We start from the raw sequence: 14,292 nt of genomic DNA, 5'->3' as shown, positions 1-14,292 counted from the left end.
ATTTATGCTTTGTTTGTTTGGTTTTCTTTTCTTTAGCTAAAAAAGAATTTCAAAGAGACTTGTTCAAATTACGGCTATATGAAACGGAAGTACGAACGGCTCCTGCTTGAAAAGAGTAAGCGTTGATGCAGTTGTCACGGTTCATAGCTTCCTCCCATAACAAAAGCATACTGTCAGGGAGCTGTTTAAGAGATTATGGAGGCCTGATGACTTTTCAGGTTGCTGACTATGTAGACAACAACCAAACACTGAATAACCTAGATACAACAAAATCTGGATAGATAGCATAATAAAAGGAAAGCAGTGAACAGATAGAGAGGGAAAGAGATATTATTTAGTACAGAATGAGGAGGTCCCAAGGCTATTGCTGACCTAGCCTGGAAATACTGTGGTGCAGCTGCACAATATGCACCTCTGTTGTCTCTGGTCCCAGCGAAATTTGCAAAGGATGAGCAATGGTTTCTTGCTGTGAGATACACGAAGAAGGAGCCTCCACAAGCTAATGCAGGATGACATTGAGTTGCTTGAAGACCCATTACCGTGTTCGTGGATAAGTGATATTAGACTGCAGTTTGATATATTACCATACTCATCAAGAAGGTACAGTTTGAATAGCAAACACCTTGTGAGACATCTGCTACTTAAGCCTTTTCTCATATACTGTATCCTCCCTTTAAAAGAGTCAGTTTCGAGCTAAAATTTCTTCTTGGTCACTGACTGTTGTGTGATCTTTCAGTGAGAAAATTTCCTTCATTCTTTTCTATATGATTTTCCATTATCTGTATTTTTGTCAAGAAAATAAGCAGCAACTGCAATTGAACATTTGCAATAGGGTTCTGCAAAGAATAACTTGTGTTTGTGTGCTTGCTTGACTCTCACGTATGCCAATGAAGTAGAAATAAGAATTTGTTTTCTGTGATGACCGCGAGTTTTGTGAGGTCTGGGCATGGGAATAGGAATGTATCTCTGGGTATCACAGCAGGTTTTAAGAGAACTTATAATAGCTCAGCTTGTTACATCCAGAGGAAAAATGGCAACTGCTGAGCATTTGAAGTTAGGAGAAAAAGGCTTTATGTTTCTAGTGATATAAATCTCAGAATTAATATTGCAGAAAGAACTGTATCAAAGGAGAGTCTGCTACTCTCAGTATGAGTCACTCTGCAAGATGAACACTTTGGAAATTAGAGTTGATTTCTAATACAGGGAACTTTTTTCCTTTTTAATATATTACATAATTACTGATGATGTTCACATTCCTTTCATTTTATTGCAGAGCAAGAATTGAGGATGCGTCTGTCTTTAGATTTGACAAAGGAAATTCAGGTTATTAGTTAATACTAGCAACTAGTTAACAGCCATGTTGTTAATCTGTGTTATTTTGAAGTATGAAGTCATCAATATTTTTAAAAGACTTTATAAGCAACATAGTTTACCAGGAGATTTTAGTCACCAAGTAAGAACAATGAATTTTGAGGAGAAATCTCTAAAATTCTTAAATAAGGACAGTATGTTATAGCACATGACTTTATGTTCAGAGAATGACATCTCTCCCAACAGTAATTTATTTGGTGCTTCATTTTTCAGAATTTCAGACTGACTTCTTCTAACATATAATAACAAATTCTGTTAGATACAAAATATTAAAGGAACTTTGCTGTGTATCGAGATAGGAAAAATAAAGCTGATGGCTGACATCCTTAAATTTGAGTCTTAATTCATCGATAGCAACACATTAACTTTCTTAATTATGGGCAAAGAGGATAGATTAACTTGCGTTGACCCATACAGTAATACAAGCCTAACAATGTCTTTGCAGGAGTCTCTTAGAAATGTACCTTTTCCTTTGCCCTTTTCTTTATGATCCAGCCAATTTCAGCTCTTTCTGATCTCATCCTCTTTAAATTATGTCATATGCTTCTTTCATGTTGCTGAACACCAAAAATTTCTCTTTTTATTTTTCTTTTCTTTTATTTTTTCTGTTTGCCTGTGTACATTTATAGTCTTCTATGGATTCCATCCAGTTTAATCAGTTCATTGCTAGGCTGATTTAAAACCTTTTTTTGTTTGTTTTGTTTTGTTGGTTGGTTTTTTTTTTTTTCCCCCTTTTCTCATTTAAAATGGAAAGAATTTATGCAGAAGAAAGAAAACGTTTGCTATATTTCTTTTTCTCTGGAATCAGCTGTCTGGTTAAAAGAGGTGGAGTTTATTTATATATGTGCTTTTCTTCTCCCATTACCCATGAGTGGAACCTGATATATTAACAAAAATACTGTTAACCACTTACTGATGTATTTAAATGAAGAAACATCTGAGGAAAATCCAGAACACGTCTGTAATTCTAATACACTGAATTGTAGAATCTTGCCTTTAAGACTAAGATGCAATCTCAATAGTTCATAATTTTTGTAACATGATAAACTTCATATGAATTTTTTGTTGATTGTCTTCTGAGCATTCTGTATGTAGGTATTTTCAATTTTATCAGGAAGGAAGAGGTGTATCTAGCCTTTACTTGATCACATGTAACACTGTTATTTTAAATTTCTTCATGCAGAAGTGATTCTTCCAGCACTCTTACCATAGATTACTACCGTTGTTGTTTTTTTTTTTATTTATTATTTCCCAAACACATAAGTACCATCAAATTCCAAAGAAAGTCAGTGGGCAAAGTTTCTTGTTGAAGATTGATTTTGAAATTAGTGTGTGAATCTCCCAGCTTTAAGAACACTGGGCTAATAACTTTTTTAACTTAAAATAAGTTTAACTTTCTTTGCTTTCCCTTCCCGTATCTGAAATCAAATCACCCCTTAGGCAGATTTGTGGAGAAAGCTGGAAGGTGAAAAAAAGAGAGGTTGGATAGCTATATAGGTATGATCCTGCTGGTAAGTTCAATTTCATCAAAGTCAAACCTCAAGAACCCTGGTTCTTTCATGCCCTCTGTACAAAAGTGATTTACTTTGTGAATTGAGACTTGCAAGTTTCCGCAGCCCTAAAATATTTTTCACACTGTAGATCATTACTTTTCAGCAATATTTGGGAAAAGAAAAAGAAAAAAGAAAAAAAAAAGAAGGATATCTCTCACCTTACGATGTTGTAAGAGTACTGAAGGGAAAAAAGAAAAAAAAAACCACATTATTTTTCTGTAAAGACTCCAGTTGCTCTTAAAGAGCTCCATAAGTTTGAAATACTCACTTTAGATTTCTGATTTTTAAATTTTAATTGAATTTTGCCCTTGATTCAGTTTCCAAAGTTTAATGATATTTTATGACCATCTTAGTAGAAGCAATTTAAAATTATTGTTTGTTTATTTTTACACTTACAAATGTACAGCATGGTTTCTGTTATTAATATGTTTTGAACACCTTCCCACAGTCAACATTTTTCAAATGAATTCTGTGCTGCAGCTGAATCCGTGCTGAGTTTTCTGGCAGCGGCTGTCCTGGAATACTGTAGGATTTTCCCCTGTCCGTTCATATACATCCCACCTTTGCATTTTCACATTTTTAACCATTTGTGGTTTGATTCTTTACTGGGATTTCTTAGATCTCTTTTAACATTAAAATGCCTTTTTGGCTAATGAAAGAATAGATAATGAGGAAATAATACCTGTATCTTATGCCCATGAAGTTTCACCAATATGCATATCTTCGTAGAATACCAGCTCTACCATTTACATTAGTGTATCTCAAGTATTAACATTCTTCAAAAATGATCTAAATCTTTTTCTTAGTTGAGAAAGGAGCTGTGTGTGACAGGAAATGATCGTTAATTGCTTTTTGAGAGGAATAATATTACTCAGGTTCTCCACATACTCTAGTTCCACTTTACGAAAGGATTTGTAGCGAAGGTACAAGAGTGCCTGTGGTTTGGAGAGGAAGCAGCACTCTCTTTCATTTCTAGTATCATTTAATGATATCATGAGGTGCACTCTGCCTTGGTGACTTATGTCCTGCATATCCTAGATCACGTCACTTGATAGATTTATTCTTTGTGCAGCATCATCAATAGGCTCATTTTCCAAACAGAAAAATGGATCAAATGTATACATAGATGTGTTTGTTGAGTACTGGCCCTCATTAAAAGCATCAAGGAATACATTTGAGATATTTCATTTTTGGCATTCAGTAATTGAATACCAGGTAATTAAACTCAATAACTTACTTTGGCTATCCAAACAAAAACAAAACCAACAAACAAGCAAACAAAAACCCCAACCCTTGTTATGAAATTAAAGTATTGAAAATAATGCAGTCAAGCAGAACATATACCTTATGAGCTAACAAAAAAAACTACTGTGATAGCCTTTGGTCTGAATTATTATCTCTGCTCATTTCCAAAATAAGATGTCGTAATAGAAATAAATCGATGTAGATAGTTGAGCATAAATTGCATTTATGTTTTTTGCTTTGTCTAGTTGCTTTAAGAATGTCAGAGAATTTTAAATTTTCTAAGCTACAATATTGTTCCATAAAATGCAGCAAGCTGATAACTAATCTGTTTTATTGTTCATTCTGGGTTAATCAAAATTGTAATTATAACTTTTAATTAGAGAAGAAAAACTGTCTGCTACCAGCTCATAAAAATTGCTTTTTTCTGCCTTGTCATCACAGGTTATGAAATACAAAGAAAGCTTTCAAAGTAATAACAAGGAGACAATCTAGTCTCAAATTACTCATAATTGAACTTAATATTTGAAACTACATCTAAATGTATTGGAAGCTGAAAGATGAATTTGTATTCTAATTTAATTTTAAAGCATAAAAATTGGTAGTAACTAGAAAAACACATTTTTATCCCATCACCTCTTCGACTTGTTTCACAGTCCTGGTTCTAATTCCCATGCTACTTTAAAAATTGCTTAAAACCGAGTTAACAAAGCTTATACACATCTAAAAAATATATTTAGCAGTAGGCACCCCTATAAACTAAAGAAAAATACATTTATTTCATAATATTCAGGCTTTGCGTCAATATATCTACTAAATACATATAGAGTGAGAGAAAGCACTAGTAATATAATGAAACAGAATTCCCATTTGGATTAATTTGTATTTATTCTAAAATAGCACCTAAGTTTAAATAAAAAGATGGAATGTAAATCAGCAGTGAGTGATTACAGTAAATTGTCAGTGGAAATCAAATGGTACAGAGAGAAAACTACGCCAGTGAAAGTGTGTGTAGTAAGAACTTGAGGTTTATCTAGGACAAAATTCTGATGGTGTATTTTATCAATTAGGGAAGTGGGAATTGTTATTCTCTTATAATTATTTCTTATTTTGATAGTACTTTTATGACTATAACAAACTTTATTCCTGTAGTATTTCAAGAAGATGCTAAACCAGCTATAATTATGAGTGTTAAGAACAGTCCTGGGTGGATGTTCAAACAAGAAAAATAACTTCTCAATCTTTCTATGCCATTAAATTAATATTTTAATAGTGCATTGAGCTGAAGTGGTATATTTTCAAAAGGCAACTTAGCTTTGATTTGCTGACTCTGAATGAGTCAGAATATGCAAAATGACCGCTCAGTCACTAAAAGATACAAAAGCTGATTCATTTGTTAATGCTCATGAACTGGGAGAAGATGTTTTCAGTGAGAGCCCTTAGAATTTATTCTTGAAATAATGTTTTTTTTAATTGAAATAATTGTTTTTTTTTATCATTAATCCATCAAATTATTATTTAGATGACTGGAATAAGGGGAGTGAAAAATAATTAAGGGAACAGTTTTGGTATCTAGGACTAGAGTTAATCAGGGCATAAGGAACATGCTGAAAATCAGCATGACCACAAAGGTACAGAGGTTTCAGGCCACAGCACAGAGTGCTGGGAGAGGGATATCAGGAAGAGGTGATGCCCAATTTTTTTAACTAGATGATGTTGTCACTCTGAAAATCTCATAAATCTTATACTTCCAGTAATTTCAAATACTGTTAATTTGCAAAGTGATATGTTTCATATTTTGGAAAGCACTGTGAAAAAGCAGTTTGTTTCTGATGCCTTTCTTCTGTTATGTTTGATTATGACTGTGTTACAATCTTTCGCTTTCTTATATATCAGAGTACTGTAAGCTTCTATGTCAAAGTCCTTCTAGTCTTGGTTGAAATACAATATCTTGTGTATTAAACATGTCAGTATGGCACTATTTCAAAACTAAAGAGCAGCAGCCACGCTTTCATAGATAACAAAAATAATTAAAAAAAAAGTCATTGATTACAGTTGTTCTGGATTTGTCAGAGAAGGACACAATTGCACAGTTGTTATTGTGTCAGATACTTGAAGAAAAGCATGGATTCAGCTCTTTTTCTAAACGTGTATGTCACATCCATACTTGCTATGTCTCAATACCTGGTGTAATTATTTGCATAAGTGCTTAAAAAACCCATTATAATACTAATTAGCACTTCTGTCCTTCATTAGCCTTTGGATAGTTCAATATTTATCTGCTTCAGTGAAGTGTCAAGATTTCACTGGGGACTAGCAAATTTGTGAACTTCTCTTATGCTCTCTGAGGAAGTGACAGTATAACTCTCTCAGATTTGAGGGAGTAATGTCATAATGCCCAGGTGTAGCACAGCTTCTTCAAATGTTATCCTCAGTTTGTAGAAAATGAGACAAACTTTGTCAGCCCTCTGAAAATAAGTGGAAATTAAAAATAATATCTACAAAGTGGTCTTCAAGGTCTTGGAACATAGATGTTGTTGTTATTTTTGGTGCTTGAATATAGAGCGAGTTCCTAAGCATGGTAGGTTGATCTGTGTGAAATGCTCAGCATTTATTCCAGCTGCCTTATTGATTACAATGAAAATTACAGTATGAAGGCTTTATGTCTCTCTGTGAAGCTACCTTCTGCTTTGGCTGGTGTTGTTTCAATCATACGTGTGCCCAATAAATCAGTAACAAAGCTGAGTGTATTACCTAGAACATCTGTGACTCTAAGGTTATGGACAATGATGGTGGTGGTTGTTATTACTGTGATTATTCATAATTGACCCTGGTTTATCTGCGAAGCTGGTAAGCTGAAAGTCAGATATCCGAAAGGGCTGGCAGAAGCTGCACCTACCTAGCAAGGGAGTGCCCCCACCATGCTCCATGCAGGATGAATGAGATCTGCAGTAAGACACAACCCCAATGAAGGTTCAGACAGAAGGTATCATGTTCCCAACTACAAAGTAGGTGGGAACTGTAAGTATTTTATTTGCTTTTCATGTAATTTCCACTTGGGGTACCTTTGAAAAGTCCCCAGGTTTCAGTGCACACTGCCTGTTTATATCCTCAGACAGTGGCAGTGGAAAAGATTAGCCTCCAATTTCATTCATGTGTGATTTCAAAGGAAATGCTTTACAGCTATGTGAAACAAATTTGCCTATAGTATTTAGTGTCAAGATTCCCAGATGAAGAGGAGATCAAAGCTTAGAGATAAGGACACGCTGGTTAGAGGGGAAAATTGCAGTTCAGCTGCGTTATTTTTGAAACTTGTCATATTCCCCTTCTATCAGGTGAGCTGCGCTCTGATTTGTTGTGTAACATAGATGTTTTAGACCTCTAGGCATGGATCATGCAGCATAGTGCAATGAACAGAACCTGCACAAGTTTTTAAAAGATGGCCTAAGCCTTGTTTCCTGCTGGGTCATGATTAAAACAAGAAATCTAAGATTTCTGCAGGTGTCCTCACGACACATTTCATGGGAAAAATGTCGTGAAGCAAACGCAGCTTTCTCTTTCTCCTTCTTTAAAATAGCAATAATTCTTTCAACTGCACACATTAGCAGTTCTATCACAAATACCTCCAAAGTAACTTTGATCTTCCAAAAACACCCTTACACACAATGACTCTTTTCTTCGCCGCCTTCCTGCGTATTCTTTCCTTCTTTTAGATTTCCATGCCATTTCTACCATCTCCAACTTGATTTTCAAGCAGTAGATTTGCCTTGTGGTGTCCCTAGCCCTGTAGTTTACTCCTGCCCCTGCTTTTTTTTCTTTCCATAAATGTTTCCAAACATCTTCAATCCTTCATCTCATCACTTAAAAGCTGAAATTTCCCCCCCTTTTTTTTTTTAAATGCTATTAGTAAGCTAACTTACTACCTAAAAAAAAAAAAAAAAAGAATAATGTCCACAGATACTGTGAACATCTTAAGGATTCTTGTTGATTCATTTGTTTAACCTGACGTTTGTTCTGTATACGGAGGGCTTGTTTTTTGTGTGATAATGTGGTTAGAAATTGGTATGTGGATAGAAATAATACCTCAAGGTCTCTCGCTGGTTAGGATTCCATTGCACAATCATTTACAAGCTCAAGTATGTGCTTTTATTCAGGATCTGATAATTTTTTATATGACTGAACTTCAACATTGTTGAAATTTTTTCATGTATAACTGCAATATTATTTTTCCACACTATGTTATGTATTCATTCCCTCCAAACGTTCACTTAAAAATGTAAACAAGAATAGAAACAAAAGAGATACAAGAATTAAATGTTGTTGAATGATCAATCCTGAATATATTTGTCCTTTCTTAACTCTTATTTCTACATACCTGAATGTGCTTTTTCACTTTTTTAAAGAAAATATGCATTTTGTAGAATGGTGGATTTGTTCAATCAGATTTTGAGTTTTCACTTAAAACCTTTGAAAATAAAACCTTGAACATCTCAAATTGAAAATAAGCTTTATTTGAGATGGATCGAACTTTGTCCTAGCTTAGATTTCATTAGAGTTGAATCTGATACAAGCTTTGAGTTTGATGAAAATTATAATATCTGTAATGGTAACCACACATATTATGTATATTGTAAAAGCAGATCTATGTCTTTTTATTTCCTTACCACACTTTTATCTATGCCAAAGTGTGGTTCACAAAAAGTTATGAAAACCAAAGTATTGCTGTTTAAAAAACTGGAATTTATTTCACTGAGATAAAATGTGGGCCAACTCATTAAATACCACCACGTACACTCAAAATTACTGGCAGCAAACTATATTTGGCATTGACGTATTATTCTTACTCATTCCCAAATAACAAAAATGACCCATTAAGAGATGAACTCTAGAAATATTATTTCTTTCTGCAAGTTAGTTTAAATTAGCATAGTTAAGATTAGAGACAGGGTTCGTGACAGTAGAAATTTCTAACGCTAAAGGACCAGACAGAGAATATGTCTTCCAATACAACCAAGCTGCTGTTTTAGGAGTTCAAGTGCCTGAAAGCTTAGGTTCAAAACAACAAAACAATAGAAGTTATTTATATATACTCTTGAGGTCTAATTAGGCTTAGTATTTCACATGCACGTGTATATTATCAAGCCGGATATTGTCATGTTTATGGAAATTGACACTTAACTTTGAATTGCTTCTATTTGCATATGCAGATTAGCTAAGCAATTCAGTGATAAGGGATTTTAGAGACATGCCAGCAATTGCCTATGAAAAATGCAAGTAAACGTAAAAATTTTTTTCAAAATCGGTGACTTTGGCTGAGAACTTAAGAGGCATTCGTCACCTGAGAAGTTTTGGGTTGCCTTCATTGTCACCTGAAAGTTTGGGCACTGTAGTGATTCATTCCATATCCCATAATATGCTTTATTAGTGGCAGCATCCTGTCAGGTGGAGCTAGTTTCTGTGGCCACCAGCGCTGTCCAGGCTGCAGCTTCTGCTGAGCTTGGGACAGGGTTGTCTCTGCAACAAGCTGGTGTTGGAGTGCAAGAAGAGACAAGGTTTGCAGAGGCACAACACAAAGTAATAGGACTTTGAATGGCTTCAGTCTCCTAGTGCAGAATAGAAAATGAGTGAATTTCTTCCAGCCAGTTGTATGTTTACTTTTGTGCAAGCAATCTATTTCCTGGTTTTTGTGAACTAGGATACTGCAATATAGTTTTTGACAGAGCTATTGCAGATACTGTTCCTTCTCTGTTCTCTTTGTTAGAGGATTTAATGGGAATAAGCTGTTCTAATTCATGTCAGTATATTCCACTGTTATTGTTCTCTTCATAACAAAAGAAGAACAAAAAGCATAGAGAGTCAGGAATGACAACGCATGTAAATTTGAGGGATGCTACAAAGAGACCATTCTGTAACAGTGCCATCAAAATCTTCTAATTGAGATTGCTATAATTATATCAAGATCAGATGCTGAAGACTAAATAGTGCATATTTTTCTTGTCACTATTGCAAGTATGTGCAAAACATACGGTGTTGGGAGGAAGAGCATAGACATTAAAGCTGAGCACTTTGAGAGTTATCTTCAGAGTAGCCTGAAGTCAGCTTTAAGTAGGCAAGATTCTCTGTGCACCAAGAAACCTGGATTTCCCCTCTTTCTGTGCAGAAAACGCTACATTTGTACATGACAGTCCTGCTACTCTTCCCATCAGGAAGGCGGTCAGTATTTAGCTAGCTAGTCGTCAGGGACAGCTCTCAAGGCCACAAGAAACGGGTCAGCAGTTCTGTGGGACTGACGAGGCTTGTTGTGTTTAGGCAGCATACATGGTGTGATGCGTGCTCGTGGCACTTAGAGCTTGTTTTTGGCACAGAAATCAAGCACAGAGCCTTTTGTGTCCTATGGAAAAGCAAGTGGGGAAAAATGGGAATTTTTATTTTATACGTCTGACACATCCATGTGAGGGTTGGAAACTGAACTTGGCACTTTATATTTGAAACCAACGATTTGTGATTTTTTTTCTTCCGAGTTTCACTTTCTCAAGGTACAAGGTCAACTGTACTAACATTTCCTTTGGCCAGCGGTACTTACAGTGCAAACAGGGCAATGATAGCTGGAAGAGAAAAACTGACACTAATAGCCAGAGCTGCTGTTCCACTGAATAACCTTGATTTTTGAAAGTTGAAGACCATACGGTTCTGTTTTTTCTGTTGCTGTGAGGCGTGGTGATTAGTATTACAGAGAACTCAGTAAAAAATACAGAGGATACACAGCTATTTTGTGGTTCCTGCCTGTGGTTCAGGCAAGTTTTTTATTTTATTTTTTCAAGGCATTTGTCTTCTCATGTTTTGTATTTTTTTTTTCCACACTAGGGACATGTCTGAATGAGAAACAGGGCTCGATACTCAAAGCAACAGGTGTGCACATATGTACTTCCATCCATGTATGCTTTTGTGTGTGTAGCACCACTTGAATCCGTGAATATTCATAATATTCATGTACTGACATCCAGATCAGCATTTGAGATTTAGTCCAGCTGTTTGTTAGTAGACAGCTGGGAGCTGCTTACCTCCTTTTCACATTAGTGATCAGTTTTAGGGCCTCCTCTCTCGCTTTAAGCATTGAGCAAAATAAAATTGTGACTTCAGTGAACATATCTGTATTAGGAAAACATGCTGGGTGGTTTTGGGAAATGGCTACTGATTAGAGATTAGAGTACATCGTTGATGGTAGAGCAGTTATCTGATTAGGAGAGACAAGCGACTCCACAACTGCTAGTGAGATTGGTCTGCAAACAAGATTAGCAGCGTATCCAATACTTTAGGACCTTATCTCTGAATGAGAAAGTAATGATAGTACTGACAGTAAGGAAAATTAACAGCTTCATTTTTTGTGTCAAAAATAATTTCAGCCATATTTATAGAGGCTTATTCTTTGGCACAAAATGCATTACAAAGCTGTCTGCTGCATCTTTAAAATGTCTGCTGGGAGGCAGGATGGGCAAGCTCTCATCTAAATCTTCTTTGGGATTTTATACCCATTAAAGCTGAATGCAGCCCTTCCTATCAAATTTGGTGGCAAGTATTTTACTGCCATGACAGTTTCTAGATTACATTTGCAAAATATTTTCTACTAACATCAGCTTTGTCCGAGTTTATCTGCTTTTTTCCTGCTTTGCTCTTGAAGGGTGGGATGTTACATATACCACTGCTCCAAAAACAAAGGCAAACATGTATCCTCCTTATTTTTGCCTTAGAACATGAGAATTTATGAGTGTTCGTGATGAGCCCTTCCTGTTTCCCTACACCCACCCCTTTCCCATAATGCTATAGGGAGCTGTCTGGAGCTTCATGTGCTTTCTTTCCTCCCACTTACCCACCTCTACATCATGAGTTGGGATTTGTTGTTAGATGCGAGGTGATCTAAAAATTGAATGTTCTCCTTATTTCAGGGCTTCTCATTGCTTGTTAGGCATCAGAAGGGTATCTATTTGCTTGCTCTTAATATTAGCTCCATGACTCAACTTGCTGTGTCTAAACTAGGACCTTCTTGAAAGATACAGATGAAAATATCATTTCTCATATGGAAAGTAGTTACAACATTAAATTCATTCAGCTGAATGCAGATGGTATGGAAGAGGCATGACTGGGGCTCTGAGGATGAATTTGAGTTGGCAAGTTTATAATTTCTCCAGATGCTCTCTCCCTTCTCCAGGAGGCTCTGTGATATTTGAAGTAGGACTCTTGCTTTAAAAGCAGCATGGAGTGAAGTGGAAAAAAATAAAAATAAAAAAAATAGTGCTGTGTAGTAGTAGGAGTAATCTAGTAGTTCTTTCATTTGATTTTTTTTTTTTTTCCCTGAATAAAGAATATTGAAGAATTGAATTCATCCTGTTATGTTGATTTGCGTGAAAAGAAATGTAAATGGGATCCAGATGTGTTTTCTCCTCTAATAGTTTCATTCACTATGCTTTAGATATGGGAAAATGAAATGTATTCCATAATAGACTGGAGGAGAATAGACCAAAATTATAATTTTATAATATTCCCTAGGAATTCATAGAAGCCTAACAAATTAACTGGGAAACTCTGATGCCTAATGAACTCTCCATGGGGAAATATTTAATTTTGTACTGACTGCCATAAGGCAACTGCATGGTGGGTTATTTAATCATCACTTGTAGAAATAAAACAGCGGTAGAAAATGGACCCGTCCCCACATTATAAAGACAGTTTGTATAATTTCAACTGAGCCTCCCCTACAGCATTCGCTGGAGACATTCTAAGGTCTAGTGCTGCATTGGCATAAATCTGTTGGATAACACCATTCTGCACTCTCCTAACACTACAGCATATCTTCTGTCTCACAAAGGAAAAGAGAATTTAGAGGTGAAGCATCTAAAGATGCAGCCTTGCCATCTCGTGAAGTTTGACTGTTGCTCTCAAATTACTTTTGCATATTATAGTGAGGCAACTAATTACAATAAAAGAACACAGTGAAATTGTTTTTTGTTTGGTTTATGTACTCGTAAATATAATTTGCTGTCAAAATAAAACAAAGTTATGGTCTGTCTTGCAGTTGTAGTGAAATATTTAAGTGTACTGTGCACTTCATTTCTTACATGCAAACCGTGTTAAGCTTTATTTCTGTTCAGAATGCGACTCTTACTCTCTTTGGCTTCCAATTATTCCCTTGCACTTTTTTTCAGATGCACTGTACTGTTCAGGAGAGTGCACACATACGATTGCCATGTTAGAGCGGAGACCTTCTGTCCTAACCTTTGACATCAACCTTCCTCTATTTAAGGCACTGTTTATACTTTAGCACACGCATGATGTTCCCTAATAGCAGCCTCTAGCCCTCTTTAAAGCAAATTTTGAGAGTAGATAAGTGGCCAAAGGTTCTGGCTTAGAAGACAAAAGCCCAGCAACAATGCAGAGCTTATACATGAGAGCCTAGAGAAATGCAGTTTCATTGTGGGAATCATGTAAGCAAATGGCTAATACTCCATAATGTCTCTTTCACTTACATCAGTGTTCTTCTAACTGTCAGCCCACTGCAGAGCCTGGGATCAGGTCACCCTTTGTGCTCCCTTCCCAAGGCAGGGCAGGAGCAGCCCCTCTGTTCTATGGGCAGAATACCCTCTCAGAAATGCAAATGTCTTCTGGACACCATATGGTGGAACAAGATGTAAAATGGAGTCTTTGATCCCTATTACTCTTCCAGGCTTCATCAGCCAAAATGCTGTTCTCAGCTTCCAGTATTTCTCTTCATCGCAGCACTATTTTTATATGCTCAGTTGGTTTGTACTGTGGAACTTCGGTTCATTAGTATGAAACTAGAAACTAGATTTAAAATCCTATATTTGTTAGACCTAAGCTCTGTCTGTATAAAATGAAGGCTTGATTATTATTTTTTTTTATTCATTTTTCTTCGTCTTCTACTCTGTCTACTCTGGTACAAGTACAAAGAAGAAAAGTCTGAGAAAGTCCTTCACTGTTGCAGTAGGAAGAAAAAAATTCTGCAATGTTAACATATTTTGAAAAATAGGATTCTTACTTTTCAGGTAGTCTGTCTATTAAAATGTCTAGTAGCAAATGATGTACAACACTGAGCTACACCCTCGTTTGAAGC

The sequence above is a fragment of the Meleagris gallopavo genome, chromosome 7 (assembly GCF_000146605.3).
Source record: "Meleagris gallopavo isolate NT-WF06-2002-E0010 breed Aviagen turkey brand Nicholas breeding stock chromosome 7, Turkey_5.1, whole genome shotgun sequence".
Taxonomy (NCBI): domain Eukaryota; kingdom Metazoa; phylum Chordata; class Aves; order Galliformes; family Phasianidae; genus Meleagris; species Meleagris gallopavo.
Note: the sequence above shows the minus strand (reverse complement) of the source record.